Here is a 16,387-nt window from a genome sequence, read left to right as displayed (position 1 = left end):
AATTAATTATAACAATCATCATTATTTACTAGTAATTACTTAAAACTGGATAATGATGAGCGAGAGAAAATAAGTCACTCAGTGATAATCACTATTATTATTTTCATATTTTTATGCATTTTTTCCTAGACATATATTCCATATAAATATATTCCACATAAATATATTTAAAAATGGGATCAAGTTATATCCTATCAAGTTTTTTATTCTGGATTACTATTGAACATCATGTTGTGGTCATCACCTTAACAAAATATTCCTAGAAAGTTTGATATTTAATGGATGCTTATAAGTCTAGTTTAAAAAAGTTACATTTTAAAAATCCCTTTTCCTATTTTTCAGTACAGTTGATACTTGAACGACATAGGGAATTGGGGGCGCCAACCCCCCACCCTGTACCACGCAGTTGAAAATCTATGTATAACTTTTGATTCTTCAGAAACTAGCCTACTGTTGACCAGAAGCCTAACTGATGGCATAAACAGTCAATTAACACATATTTTGTATGTGATATGTATTCTATACTGTATCCCCTATTGTATTCTTACAGTAAAGCAAGCTAAAGGAGAGAAAATATTGTGAAGAAAATCATAATAAAGAGAAAATACATTTACAGTCCAGCACTATATTTATTGAAAAAAACCTGCATGTAAGTGCACCCATGCAGTTCAAATCCTTGTTGTTCAAGGGTCAACAGTATGTTGTCATTTTTTTCTGTTTCACTCTTATAAGTTACACTGTAGTGAACATCTTTACACACAATTTAAAATATATACTTTATTATTTTTTAGGATAACCCATGGCAGTGGAATTGATGGGTTAAAGAGCATGAACTTTTAAAAAAAATTTTAGGCAGAACATAAAAATCACAAACTTCCCCCCTTCTTTTAAATTGATGTTATAATTTATACCGAGCAAAGTATAGCTCCTGTATGGATCATTAATATTCACACATGTATTCACCAGATATAGAATCCTGGCATGGGGGCACCTGGGTGGCTCAGTGGGTTAAGCACACGACTCTTGGTTTCAGCTCAGGTCATGATCTCATGGGTCATGGAATTGAGCCCCGTGTGGGGCTCTGCACTCAGTGGGGAGTCTGCTTGAGATTCTCTTCCTCCCCCTCTACCCCTCCCCCATACTTTCACGCGCGTGTGTGTGTGTGCGCGTGTGTGCGTACCCACTCTCTCTCTAAAATAAATAAATAGATTTTTTTTTTTTAAAGAATGTTGGCATGAACATCTTAACATCTCAGTATTGATTGCATATTACAAAGTGCTTTCCAGGAAGGTTGAACAAATTCACACTTCTTCTAGCAGGATATCATCATTCTTATCATCTTTCTTATTAAAGGCTTGCCAGCATTGACTCTTAACACCTTAAAATATCTGATGTTTGGTGGGCAAAAAGATGATTTCAAGTTGCACGCCATTGTCTTTCGTAGCTACTTGTATGTCTAATGAGCGTTATCTTTTCTTATCTTTTGCCATTAAAATTTGGCACGTTGGTGGTATCACAATTTTGGAAGAGTTGTTTAAATTAAGATTGCTAACACTTTGTCTGACGTTTATTTAAATATCCTTTCCAGTCTGCCATGTGCCTTTTAATTTTGTTTGTATTCCCTGCTGACGAAAAAAATGATAAAAAAAGTTCTCAGAGGTATTAGTGTTCTCGTTCATGATTTCTTCTTCTGATTTTATCCTCAGGAATTCCTTGACCATTTTGAAATAACTTAAATAAACACCTACATTATCTTTCAAGAAAATAAAAATGTAAGTCACTATTTAAATGATCTCAAGATAATTTTTGAAATTTCCATTACAATTCACCTGTAATTTATTTTAGTAATGGTGGAAAGAGTGTTACAGGTGTCTCATGAGGCTATTTTCATCAAACATTAAGAGTTTAAATATACGAAGGTCTATTTCAGGGTTTTTTTTTTCCATTCTTTTGAAACTGCCCATTGTAATTATTTTAGATTTATAATACATTTCAATATTTGGTTGGGCAAGGTCTTTCTCACTGGTCTTTTCCCATATTTTTCTGTACTGGTCTTGCTTCTGTCTTTCTTTCTTTCTTTCCTTCTTTCTGTCTTTTTTTTTTTTTTTTTTTTTTTTGGGGGGGGGGGGGGGGGGGGGGGGCAGAGGGAGAGAGAGAATCTTAAGTGGGCTCCATGCTGAGTGCTGTGGGGCTCCTTCCCACGACCCTGAGATCATGACCTGAGCCAAAATCAAGAGGCAGATGCTTAACCAACTGAGCCACCCAGGCGCCCTGCCTGTTTATTCTTCTAGATGAAAACTATTATCTTTTCTCTAAAACTCTAGTTTGCAATGAACCTAAAAATAGATTGTCTTCCCAATCAGAAACATCATTCATCCAGTTTCACAGGCCAAAACCTAGTGTGATGGAGACAGCATTCAAGATGCTCATGTGGTCTTCCACATTCCAGCCTCTTATGCAATAGACTTAGGACTAGGTGACTAGCTTTGGCCAATGGACTATAAGCAAAAGTGACCAGAGTCCATTCCAGGACAAAGAAATCACAACCTGAGACACCTCTCTCCTTCCCTCTGCAGAACCCTTTTGCAGAGCCAAGTATTGACATGACAACATCATGTCTTGGAGAAATCCTGGATCTCAGAGGCAGTCCTAACCCATAGCACGCTTTGCCTGGATAATAAACAAATGCTTATTTCTCAAACCACTGAGACTACAAAGTTGATTTGTGGTTGTGTATCAGACTCCTTTATGCCTATCTCTCTTCCCAAGACCTTGAGGTGCCATCTGGGACTCCCTCTATATACTCAGAGCCCATGGCCAGTCCATCAGCAAGTGCAGAGCCTCAACCTTTCATATTTACTCCAGCTCCAGTAGTTCTCACTATATTCATTGCTAAAACCACAGATCAGTGGACTTGAAATGAGGGGTTCTCACATCTGTGGGGTTGCGTGTACGTTTTCCCAGGGGGTATGAGAAACAGCTAGTATAAGGCAACTGATTTCTTTGTTCTCCTTCCCCACGTGCATATGCTTGACAAAGATGCTGAGCTCACTCATGTCTTGATCCTTCTCTGTTCCCAGTTACCTTCTCCACTTTTTACAACAGAAGAGCTTGCCCAGCATCCACTCCTGAGCTTGCTCTGGTACCTTGCCCTGGGGTGGAAGCCCCTTGGGTTACTTGGTGAAAGGAATAAAGAGGGATGCATCTAAGGACTGGCAAACATCCTTGGTCAAGCATCAGTTGTTCAAAACAAAACAAAACAAACAAACAAAACAACAACAACAACAAAGGAAGAACTACCTGGGCTGATAAATCATTTGAACACATTTTGAAAACAGTTAGCTTTTGGCATAGAACTCAGGAGTTCAAATCATTGATATATCTTGCTACAGTAAGACTCCTTTCATTTCTTTTTTTTTTAAGATTTTATTTTTATTTATTTGACAGATAGAGAGATAGTGAGAGAGGGAACACAAGCAGGGGGAGTGGGAGAGGGAGAAGCAGGCCTCCCGCTGAGCAGGGAGCCCCATGTGGGACTTGATCCCAGGACCGTGGGATCATGGCCTGAGCCGAAGGCAGTTGCTTAACCACTGAGCCACCCAGGTGCCCCAAACTCCTTTCATTTCTATGTATATATTTTGGGGAATAAGTTTTCTTAGCACATACATCAATAAAAATTACAATTGGGATAGAATTGATGTTGAGCTCTCTCATCCTAGCAGTAAGTAAAAACCATCCAAGGAAAAAAGAACCCCATTAACCTCATGAAAAAAGATGCACTTATAATAAACTTTAGTTTTTTATGTCTAATCATTACTCAATAGCATTTGAAATGTGTTTATATTATTGCAATCAATTGTGTGTTAATAATGTGTTTATGGTATTGTAATCAGTTGTGTATTATTGTGATCAACTGCATGTCAGAATTTCTGATAATTCAATCAGAAAAAAAATTGCCAGGAATTTACAGCCACAGGAATTTTTTTTTAAAACCAACAAATTTTAGTGTTTACACATATTTTTGATGCTGAGCAATATGCTAGGATAATCAACAAAAGACCTCAAACATTAAAATATATTACATCAGGATAAAAATCTATACAGAAATGTAATGAAAAGCAAATGAAAATATGAGTTAATAGATAAAAAAAGAATAAACAACTAAGTGTCTTGGAAAAGCTTGTTAATGTACTTTTTAAATGAATGCAAGTATTAAATGGTATTTAATAAGTCATGGTACTTAGAGTAAATTGAATATACTGAAAAGTGTGACATATAACAATTTTATTTGAAACTGTCAACATTTACAATAAGCAGAAATTACATTGTTGTAACTATGTACACTTAGGTTGAAAACATTTAAGATGTTAACTTAAAAATGTGGGAAGGAGCTCAGTTTGTCAAAATCCTTTTTGGGTGAACAAGAGAAAAATGTTTGGAGACTGTTGTCCTAGAAGAAACAACCCTTGTCTCTTACACTTGCTTCTGCAATCACCCCCTCACTCCTCCCTCTGCTGCTAGGCTGGCCCTTCCCACTGTCAATTCTCCACTCAGCAGCCAGACTGGGTTGGTGTTTTTTTTTTTTTTGTTTTGTTTTGTTTTAAGTGAAATCAGATGTTATTCCTCTTCTTGTAAACTCCAGTGTCTCCCATCACACACAAACTCCTTCTCATGGTCTATAATGCCCTTTGTAGCTTGGCATCTGCTATCTTTTACCTCCTTTCTCCTTATTTGCTTGACATTTGTCATTTTGGACTTTTTGTTTCTGGAACATGCCAAGATCATTTTGGCCTCGGTGCCTATGAACTTGGTCTTCCATAGGACTGTCAGGCTTGTTCCCACCCATCATTCCGGTGGCACTTGCTCAGAGTTTGTCCCTAATACTCCTGTTTGAAACTGCTTCCCTATTTGGTCCCTTTCCACTTTCTGCCATATTATCCTTCCAGCACATAGGACAATTTGAAGTTATGATACATATTTATTCCTAAGTTATTTTGGTGTCTCCCTCCATAGAGGGTAAATTCTATGAAGGCAGAGACTTTTGTCTGTCTTGTTGTCACTCTGTTCCCAGCTGGAGTACAGCCTGGTACATACCCGGTGCTCAGTGAATAACTATTAATGAATGAATGAAAAGAAATAGTTGGGAACTACCTGACTACAAAGAAAACAACTGTTTTTTCAACATAATAATGTATAGACCTTAAAATGATGTTTAAGAGAATTTATAATGAGAGAAAAAAATCAGACTTACTGTTTAGTGAAAAGAGACAGGCTTAAGATATTTATATCTGTGTCCATATCTAAATCTGTATATCATCCCACAGGAAAAGATGAGATGCAATCCCATAAAAAGAATAATAATAGTTTCGTGGTTATGGGTTGTTTTGTGCTGTGTTTTGGAAGAGTACTTGCATTATGTAGGACGTTTTGAAGTTTGAAAAGATTTAAGAAAGGTCAAGGACACCATATGGCAATAACTTAAAAAGAATCATATTAATATACAGATCCTGTCTTAGAAGTTCTAGTCTCCATTGAAATTAGTTCTCAGGAAAGGGTATGAAGTCCGTGTGTACCAGCCAAGACAGGCTACAGTAACAGATAATCCTCAAATATCAGCAGCTTAAAATGGATCAGCCAATTATGGCCCACGGGGCAGATCTGGTCTGTAGCCTATTTTGGTATGGCCCATAAACTAAGAATAATTTTCATCTTTCAGCATTGTTTAAAAGGAAGGATATATAATGGAGATATGCCACACAAAGTCTAAAATATTTACTATCTGGTTCTTTACAGAAAAAAATATGTTGACCCCCGGCTTAAAATAACACAGATGTAATTCTTGCTCATTATGTGTGTCCATTGTGGGTTGTGAGAGAGGGCTCTTCTCATCCTTGCCCCTCCTGGACCCAGGCTGCTGGAGCAGCCGCCATCTTGAATGTTGTTGGTTACTCTGCCAGCAGGAAAGAGGGAGCTTTAGGAGTTACATACCCACAATTAAACCTTAAACCCAGAAGTGACACATGTCCTTTCTACTCACAGTTCATTGACTACAAGTAATCATGTAGCTCTCCACAATCCTAAGAGGCCAGGACGTGGGGTCTGGAAGGCAGGAAATGATGGCTATACCATAAGAGGAGCCATAAGACTAAGGGCCACAGGAGTTAAGTGAATCTGCAAGGCCCACAGCCAGTTTTAGAGGCAGAGAGTAACTCTAAGTCATATTCTAATGGTTTCAGAAGAATATGACCGCATCTCAGAGCATGGAACCAGGCAATATTGGAAATCACTTAAAGTTCCACTCTTTCTTTAAGTGTTTGGGAGCCCGAGTTTTTACATAATTAAAGCAGTGACAAACTGGAATCAGAACAGAGGTCATAAACACTCATATCAACAGGGGCCAGTCAGGTAGTAGGAGTGATGGGAATATGTACAACATGGAGTAGTGGGGACTGCGGTAAACTGGAGGGTGCACGCCCATCTAAAGAGGGAGTTACTATTCAGCTCCAGCTGATTCTGGCCAATGCTGGGCGATTTTTACTTCATTTTACTCTGAAGAAGAAAATATTAACCTCGGTTTTTATGTGAGACCATCCAAATTTTTCAATTGGCAACAAATTTTGAAAATTTACAAAACTGATTTGCCTCTCTCTCTCTTTTTTACCTCCCTCTGTTCATCTGTTTTGTTTTCACTATAGAGAACAAACTGGGGGTTGCTGGAGGGGAGGTGGGCTGGGGGATGGATTAAATGGGTGATGGGGATTAAGGAGGGCACTTGTGATGAGCACTGCATATTCTATGTTAAGTGATGAATCACTAAATTCTACTTCTGAAACTAATATTACACATTATAGGTTAACTGACTGGGACTTAAATAAAAACAAAACAAGTAAATTTACAGAAATGAACGAACGGACCCAAATAAACCATATCTGTGCTGAACCTTCTCCTGAAGGCTTCTAGTTTGAAAATCCAGAGTAGGGGAACTTGGTTTATCCTGTAGAAGAAGGCTCTCCCTGCTTGGGGTTGATGCCTTTGGATGGCCGCCCCTTGATTTCCCTATAAGTTAGCTCCTGGTTCAGGGCAGTGAGTGTCCCGCCTCTTCACACACCCATTCGTCCCTCTTTACCTCTTCCCATGGCTATAGAGGAGGCTCATAACTCTACCCCAGTCCTTGGAGGAAGTCTGGAGGCTGATTCACCCACACTGGGCTCACCATGGTTCAGCCCTGCAACCTCAGGTTCTCGGAAGAGGAAGCAGCCTGGCCTTGCACTTTCCTTGGAACAACCAAGTGATGCGTTGTCACAGGCAAGGTGCCATGTGACTAGCCATGGCTGTTGCAACCTCCTTCCCGGGGAGCGGGAAATTGGACAGTGCCCTGCCCCAGCGCCATGGGTACAGGGCACATGATGTATCTCATACTCTGCTTCAGGGCTGCCTGCAGGAACCCACTTGGCACTCACATATGTGCAGAAACTTTCCAGAAACTCCTCAGAGGCTCCTAGAGGAATCAAGCCCAAGGCAGTCACCATCCTGATAAGACATCTTCACATCAGCTTTCTTTCTTTTCCTGTGTCACTTTCCAGCCCCTTACTGAGGGTTCCTGAGCTCATGTCCCATCATAAATCAGCTACACACAAGCCCTTGTCTTAGGCTTTTGCTACTTGGCGAAACCAAGTCATGACAAATGGAACTCAATAAATGTTGAATAATTAAAGGATCCATACATAGAAATGAGGGCTTGCAATTTGCTGCGACAGGGCCATTTGTAGGAGCCCGCTGATTCTAGCGGAGGAAGCTGCCATCAAATACTGCAGGAAAATCTGTGGATTGTAATTTCAAATTGCATGAAGAATAACAGACCTCTTTGGGATCATTCCACACCCGGATAGATTCTCTGCTTTTTCGGCAGAATACCCTTCTGCCTCTTAGTTCTCTCCATCCAGGCATCAATATCCCACTTTCCTAACAAATTAAATCTTCCCCCTTCCTCCAACCCATCCCTTATTTTTGGGAATCCACTAGGCCTGCGATAAAAATAACCACAGGTGCCAATCCCAGTGGGCTGGTCATGGCTGCCTGGAGAGCTGGCTGGAGGGACCCGAGGCTTGCCGTCGAGTCAGGGAGGGGTGGTCCAATCGCTTAACCACATCTGGTGCCCAAGGACCTGGAGAGGAGGTGGTGACAGCCGTGCCACATATTTGCCCTCCATGCCCAAGGCCGTCTGCTGAATTTCTGAACTGTTGGCCATGCTGGTTATAAATACCCTCCTTGAAAGCAGAGTTTACGATTATTTTTATCAAATCATATATTTTGAGTTCACTAACGACAACTTTAGACCTGGTGTGTCCTAGCATTTTGCCCTTCCCCACTATCATTTCGACATCTGCCCCCAGTTCTGTATCACCATGTGAACTAGGTTTTTTTTTTTTTTTTCCCATCATTCTTAAAACAGTCTGCGGAGCTTAAAGAATTACAGTATTTGGTCCAAATAACCCAGGAAGACGCCACATGCATTTATGTGTTATAAAAACAGAGGCTCCTAGAATAGCATGTTTAGAAATTAGAGATGACAGACATCTAACAGGTCATCGGCAGCCCGGTACGATTTGGTTTAATGTCTGGTATTTCTACAGAATTTCCAACTATTTCCGTCATGCCTACAAGGAAACCTGAATCACGTATTCTTTTTTGTTTTTTTTAAGATTTATTTATTTTTGAGAGAGAGAGCAGGGAGAGGGGCAGAGGGAGAGAGAGAATCTCAAGCAGACTCCCCACCGAGCGGAGAGCTCAACGCGGGGCTCGATCCCACGATGCTAGGATCACGACCTGAGCTGAAACCAAGAGTTAGTTGCTCAACCGACTGAACCACCCAGGTGCCCCTGATTCACATCTTCTCTTCAGGCATATTTAGAAGGCCACTGCCTCATGGAGCCAGCTCCTTGCCTAGATTTTAGCTTTCAGAAAATTTTCTAAAGCATCATCAAGTTATTCTGTTTGCACAACAACCACAATAACACTTAAACGCGAATATTTACCCAGGAGGTGGTTCACCAAAAGCAGTTTACAACACACACACAAAAGCTTCAAGCAGTCTGAACGTCTAAAAACAAAGGATCGATTAAATAAGCTTTTGTACACCTATGACATATACTCCTAGGCCGTCATTACAAATGATGTAGATGCAAATTTATCAATTTCGAATAATGGTTACAATAAAGACTCGAAAGTGACAAAAGTGGATTACAAACTAGTATGTACACTCTGCCCTGATTTTTGTTGGAAATCGTATATTTATTTTTCAAGTTTGAAATGTTACATGCTATATACCAGTTAACATCAGCTAATGCTGGATGCTGAGATTATGAGTACTGTTAATTTTCCTATTTGTATTATCTATCCCTCCTAATTCACTATACAGAACATGGAGGGCTTTTTATAGACAGAGAAGAAATCATTTTAACAATGAAAACATCTCAGGCCCCTTTTTCTTTCATTTGAATACCTGGCCAAGAGGGGTCCGTCCCGGGGAGTTCATTCCAAGACAGCCACTGAGATACGAACTTTACTGATCAATATTTACCTTCCTGCTCCCTGGCAGCATATGCTAATGGATAACCCCTCTGAAGAATTTTCTGAACTTGAATTGCCAAGGCCCCCACTTTGGGCCTTGCTGGCTTCAACAGAGGTGTCTTCCGGTTTTGTGAATTCTGCCAGGTACATATTCTAACTCTTTCAAGCCCTGGCAGGTTTGGTGCTCATTGAAGCAACTGATATCCAGGTGCAGACCAGGTAAATAACTGTCCCCCAGAAGCTCCCCCAAAGCAGGGCTGCAGGCCTCAGGCCGCTTGCAAACCCAATCCCTCACTCCGTGGACAAAGGAGACAGCCTCCCCTATAAAGTTACCCCATGGGATTGCGGAGCTCTCCCGTGTGTTCACCTAAGCTTTGTTTATATCCCTTGGAACAATGGCCCAGAAAGCCACCCGGGCAGAAAGGTGTGTCCAGCATTGAGCATGTCTCTAGGAGCACTGTGCTGAGTGTAATGTAACTCTCTCCCATCACCTTCACCCCCGCCCCCCGCCCCCCTTACTCTTTAAAACCCAACTGATTACAAGTGTTGTTAAAGGTTACTGGACTAGAAAAACAAACCATGCCATGGTTGGTGCATTCCTAATTACAGACGAGACTGTGTTTAGAACAATTGTTTCTGTACCTCAACATTTCTCTGAGCCTCCAACCAGGAAGTGGGCTGCTTCTCCCTGGCCACTCAGAAGAAAGGATTACCGACAATCTAGAAACTGCTATCGGCTTTCTTTTCCATCCCGGACTAATATGAAACCGTTTCTCAAGTATCAGCCTTTCCAACAACAGCCTTGAGTGGCTGACACTGCACCATAAAAGCAGACTCCCTAGCTTTGACCCCGAGGTCTGTGCTCTCTCCCGATCAGATTCCAGCGCGGACTATCGTCTGTTGCTGGTTTCAACGGGAGGATGGAACATGGAAGCAGGGGCCGTTCCTGTTCTCACTTGGAGCAGGAGCCTGTAAGTTAACACCACCGATTCTGCTCCTTGTCCTTTTCTGTTGTGTTTTCGTGGTTAAGCCGCTTAAGTGAGTTCAGCCGGCTGGGTCTGCAGCCTTCCACTGAAGTTGAACATGAACCCATGGAAGAGAGCAAGCTGGATTGACCTAATTCGTGGCAGGGTCCTCGGGGAGAGGAATGAGAAGGTCTTTTCATTTTGTATCAGCTCCGACGGAGCCTCGATCAGCAAAAGAAGCACAAGGGCTCCTCACGCTGTCTGCATAGACCAGCCACATTTTCCAGGGACATCCAGCTCCAGGACGCTTTTTCTGGGACAGTCCCCAACCTTGCCTCATTGTCAAAGAAAAACGAAACAAGAGAAAAAAAGGAAAAGACCACAATGCTCCCATTAACATGAAAGGAGACATGGAAAATAGGAAAACACCTGGCCTTGTCCTCACTAGATGTTTGCTGTGGAAACAATCTGCTCGCATTTAATGAGAAATGACATCATAAAGCATTCACGGCCATCACCACAGCTCCTTGATCTCAGGAGTGGTACTTTCTCTGCTCTGCATGAAACTTCAGGATCGCAGAAGGCAACTTTCTATGCAAAAGAAAATGGAGCCGAGTGAGAGAAGAATGGCCCACGGGATAGGGTTTGTGACAATGGCGTCCGGGCCATCTTGTCATTGTGCCAAGCCTCCATCTTTCCCGAACACCTCCTACTTGCCAAAGGGCCAAGGTTCTATAAAATGCTTTAAAAACATTGTATTTTAACAATGCCGCTCAGCAAAAACGGTTTGCTTTTAATGGCCATCTGTATAAAGTCTCTTTTTTATTTAGGAAAATCTATTTTAAATTAAATATCATAAGCCCACGAGCCATAGCAAACAATATTTTTGACCATATGCTCTGAATTAATATGCCAAACATTGCAACCTCGATTTTCTTCATAGAAAGTTGCCCCACCCTGATGTAGGCATGGTGCGCCCCGAGGGTGGGTTGGGGGGAGGAATTTTCAATAAGGCCACTGAGGATAGCATGATGGCAGGGAACCAACAACCAGGCTTCCCCAGAGTTATCCGTCTTCTGAATTATCTCAAGTCAGATCCACTTCCCTTTTAAGAAAGAAATTCCCACTGATGCATGTGTTTCTCCCTCGTCTTCGTCCCCGGGAGTGCCAACAATGTGGCCACACTTCAGCTAACTTTGGAAAGTTGCTGGAATTCCTTTTAATGTGTTGCTTGCCATCTGTTGGGGTGCTATGGTTCAAAAGCAAGTACTTTCATCAGGTGCCGGGCAGAAATGGAAACTTGGTGTCCATATCCTAGTGTGGGCCACTCTCCCTATTGCCCCTGGCTGATGTCCCTCTGTAGCTCCCCTACAAATGGAAGGCAAAGAGCCGCATGGCTCCCCCGGAGGCTGAGCCCCACCGTGACCAAGAGTTGAGTGCACTGTTGGTGCTTGACTGAGGTAGGGGGACTTAGGAGTGGTCCAGCTGCGTTCCGTCTTTGCACACTGAGCATCAGATTGTCTGGGGCCTGGTTGCGTGGGAGTTATAGGTGCTCCAACCCCTGAGTAAGAATATCGGATTCTTTATGAGATCACAGGGGTTGACCTCACGAGACTGGCACTTCTCCTATAGGGGAGGTGGCACTGGGCGTTGCTTCTGGCTGTGAACAGCTTTCGGCATGGAGACTTGGAAATCACCCAGCCTTAAGATTTGATTGTCTGGTCTTGCCTCTTGTGCTCTCTCTCAGGTCATCTCTTCTTCCTTTTGTCCCATTTTCTCCCAGTCTACTGTGTTTCCTCTCTTTTGTCCCTCTTTTCTTTCCCCCTACTTTTTTGAGTCTCTATGAAACCTTGCGTGTTACTATAATTGTTCTTCATGTCTAGGATCAATTTATCATTATCTGGATACCTACTAAGTGCTGCCTAATTTACAAGTATCATTGTCAAACCTTACAACAGAGACTTGGGTATCATCACCAATCCCCCCGCCCCCCGAGATGAGAAAATGAATCTTGAGGGAGTTTTCGTGAAATGCCTGAGAATCCACATCTCATAGTGGTAGGTGCCAGACCCAGGCCACATCTGTGGGGCTCCAGAGTCCAAATTATTTCTCCTGTGCCTTAACGGTGGGCATATTCCATGTTTGGGTCTCCTTTTTTTTTTTTTTTAAGTGGCTCCATATATTATTGGGTCTTTCCAACTGGGTTGCTCGTTCTTCCATGCATTTCTCCCCTATCACTCTCTTTAAACTCTATTGTCTAAGTTATAAATCTTCTACTGGACAACACAACAGGATCCTACAAAGTGAGTGGTCAATCCCACAAAATGAGGAGTACGAGTAGATCAAAAATCTACTTCATGCTGAATTTAAAAGTCACTTATTCAAGGTGGCCTTGCTTGAACCATCACTTTTCTGTTGGGGTCCATGGCTATCCTCCATCACTCACTCTACCTTTCATCGCACTTACTGAAGTTTAGAATTAAGATTGCATTTAATAGATCACTCATCTCCTAGACCAAAGTGGCCCTGGAGAGAGATCCTGTTTGTCCCGGTCTTCCTTCTGTTTAGGTATTTCTTGGTCACCGCTTCAAAACCCCTCTCAGTTCCACCTCTTGTTCCAGCTGGGGTGCGGAGTTCTAGGCAGGCCTTGACAGGTTTTGAACAATTGCAACTGGACATTGTCTAGCCTTGGGCCTTGTGCTCTGGACATGGGGGGAGGGGCTGGCCGACTTTTGTCGGGTAAGTTTCCCAGTCTCCTTTGTCAGCTGTTTTCCAGCTGTTTTGGCAGGTAGCAGGCATCGGTGGGAGACTGAAGGGCAGGAAGAAGGGAGAAGCAGGGGTATTTCTCCCTTTCTCTCTCTGCCTCTGATGCAACTTTGGCAGTAGCTAGGGGGAGGGGTCTGTGGTCGTAGCTCTTCTCCTACAGTCCTTCCCTCTCTGGTCCCCACTTCTACTAGATAGTATCAGCCAGGGTTCTAGTCCACCTTACACACCCTTGCTTCGCACTGAGAACATAGTCATTGTGGTTTGAATTGTGTCCCGAAAAAGAAGTATGTTCAAGTCCTAACCTCGAGAACCTTTGAATGGAATCTTGTTTGGAGACAGGGTCTTTGTAGATCTAATTAGTTAAGATGAGGTCATACTGGATAAGCGGGCCTTCATCCTATGTGACTTATGTCCTTGTAAGAAGAAAAGAGGGTGATGGTCTGTAGGGGGAACACCGTGTGAAGTTGGAGGCAGAAACTGGAGCGAGGTGTCTGCAGGCCCAGGAACATCAAAGATGGCTTCTGTCATTTCTGCTCTCTGTTCACGAACTCGAAGGGATTTCTTATTCAAGAGTGCCCCTTTGTTCAGAGTTGTCTCGTATTTTAAAATCTATGAGTTTGCTGAGGCTGCGTGTAACAAAGAAACACCAACGGATGGCTGAAACAACAGACATTTATTGTCCCACAGGGCTGGAGGTGAGAGGTCTGGGATCAAGGTGTCACCCGCGTTGGGTTCCTTCCGAGGGTTGAGGGGGAATCTGCTTCACGTCTCTCCTCTAGCTTCTGTTGGTTTGCTGGCAAACTTTGGAATTTGGGGCTTGTAGAAGCATCACTCCAGTCTCTGCTTTCATGGTCACACACCATTCTCCTTGTATTTGTATCTGTGTTCAATATTCCCCTTTTTATCATGACACCAGTCATATTGGGTAAGGGGGCTGTCCTACCCCAGGATGACCTCATCTTAATGGTACCTTCAGTTGCTCTATTTTCATAAGGTCACATTCTGAGGTATGGAGGGGTTAGAACTTCAACATTTGAATTTTGGAGAGATATTATTCAATCCATAACAAATAATACATGCAGAAATACAGACAGAATAACATTGCAAACACCCACTTACTCATGCACATCTTAGTCAAATTTCAACATTTTTCCGTATTTGCTTCATATTGCTTTTGTTAGAAAACCAAATGTTATAGATGCAGTTGAAGTCCCTGGGTCCCTCCACAACCCCCTTCCCCTCTCTCTCTTCCTAGGGGTCATCATGGTGAATTTGTATGTATCCTTTCCATGCAAGTTTTTATATTGTTAGCACCAGCAAAAGAACCCATAAGCAATATGTAGCATCGTTTTACATTTTAAGAAACTATTATAAATGATTTCATACTCTATGTGTCCTTCCCTTAGGATTTACCAGTGTGAAAACCTATCGCCCTACTTCACTTATTTTAACTACTGTGTAATATTTTATTATATGAACATACAACAATATATTCATCTGTGGTTCTATTAATGGACATTTAGGTTGCCTTCACACACAGTGCTGGAACAGACACTCTTGGACTAGTCCCATCGTGCATACAAACGGGTTTCTGTAGGGTGTAGGCATATCTTTAAGTTTTCTAAATTTTGCCAAATCTGAAATGGCTATCCCAGTTTATTGCTCTATGAGCAGCAGCATAGGAGAGTTAGCTCATGCTTTCCCTTTCCACTAGCAGTTGGTCTTTTCAAAGATTAGATTTTTTTTTTTTTGGCAAGTTTATTATGGTTTTAATTTGGTTTGTACTTCCCTGCTGATTCTGTAGGAGATTGGGCATCTTTTTACATATTTACAGATCATTTAGGTTTTCTCCTCTGTTTATCACTGGTTCATGTCTTTTGCTCTTTATACTGTCTAGACACTTATCCTTGTTGGTTATGTGCATTGCGAATATCTTCTTGTAGGCTGTGGCTTGTCCTTTCACTTGGTTTAACGTAATTCTGTCGTTGTTGTTGTTTTAGAGAAATTTTAATTGTAAGGACATCAGATTAATCATCCTTTTATTTTATGGCTTGTGCTTTGTGTAACTTATAAGAAATTCCTCTTTAATCTGAATTACTCTGTCCAACCCTTAAAGACTCCAAAATCCCATCACTTTAGTTGGGAACTAATTTCTTTTCTAAACACCTTCCAGAAAGATATCTGGGCTCCCAGGGCAAGGACTGTCTTATGATTCTCTTACACCCTCTGCCTCTTCCAGTGTCTAAAACTCCTGCTCTTTTCTCAGATCTCACCTCAAAGTCTTACCTAGTATCTCCCAAAGTATATTTTTCAAGATTTAAATCTGCAAAATAGCTCACAGTAAAAGGCATCTATGGTCAAGTAGGTTTTTGGGGAAATCTGCACACTATATAATGCATATGGAGCATGTCAAAGGCTCTGAAAAGTCCTGCAACAGAGAAACTGACCGTAGCCAGCCCAGTGTTTCTCATTTGACTACTGAATCTTCTTTTGGGCAATGCTTATTGCCATCTTGTAGAACTAATATTTGCTTGAATAAATATTCCTTGGATTGTTGCACGTCTTTCGTTCATTTTGGGGGTTCCGAAAAAGTTGATTTTGATCATTTTGCCTGTGTCCTTTATGGAGGAACAGATTTTCAGATTTCCATCATTCTGGAAGATTTTCCCCCTAGAAATAATATTTTAAGATACACTTAGACTAAGGGTGACGTCTCCTTTCCTGTAAAACCATCTATCAACACTGTATTCCTCACTCTTTTCTTCTTCACATCTCTTTGCATGCAGGGTCTCTCTTGAATTGTGTAGAGATTCCACGAAGCTTCCTGGCATACGACAGTGATTGTGGAAAGGACTATTACAATCACCTTATAACTGTCTGAATGGCTAGAACCAAAAGATAAGAAAGCACAAGTATTGGCAAGCATGTAGAGAAAAAGGAACCCTCCTACACTGCTGGTAGGAATGTAAATTGGTGCAGCCACCCTGGGAAACACTCCGTATGGAGTCTCCTCAAAAGTTAAAAACAGAAATATCATACAAATTCAGCAATTCCACTCCTGGGTATTTACGCAGAGAAATGAAAAC

This window comes from Callorhinus ursinus, unplaced genomic scaffold, assembly GCF_003265705.2.
Source record: "Callorhinus ursinus isolate GAN/ISIS: 27379988/994484 unplaced genomic scaffold, GSC_fseal_2.0 scaffold56, whole genome shotgun sequence".
In the NCBI taxonomy this organism is placed as follows: Eukaryota; Metazoa; Chordata; class Mammalia; order Carnivora; family Otariidae; genus Callorhinus; species Callorhinus ursinus.
The sequence above is the reverse complement of the archived record's forward strand: the minus strand, read 5'-3'. Positions refer to the sequence as shown.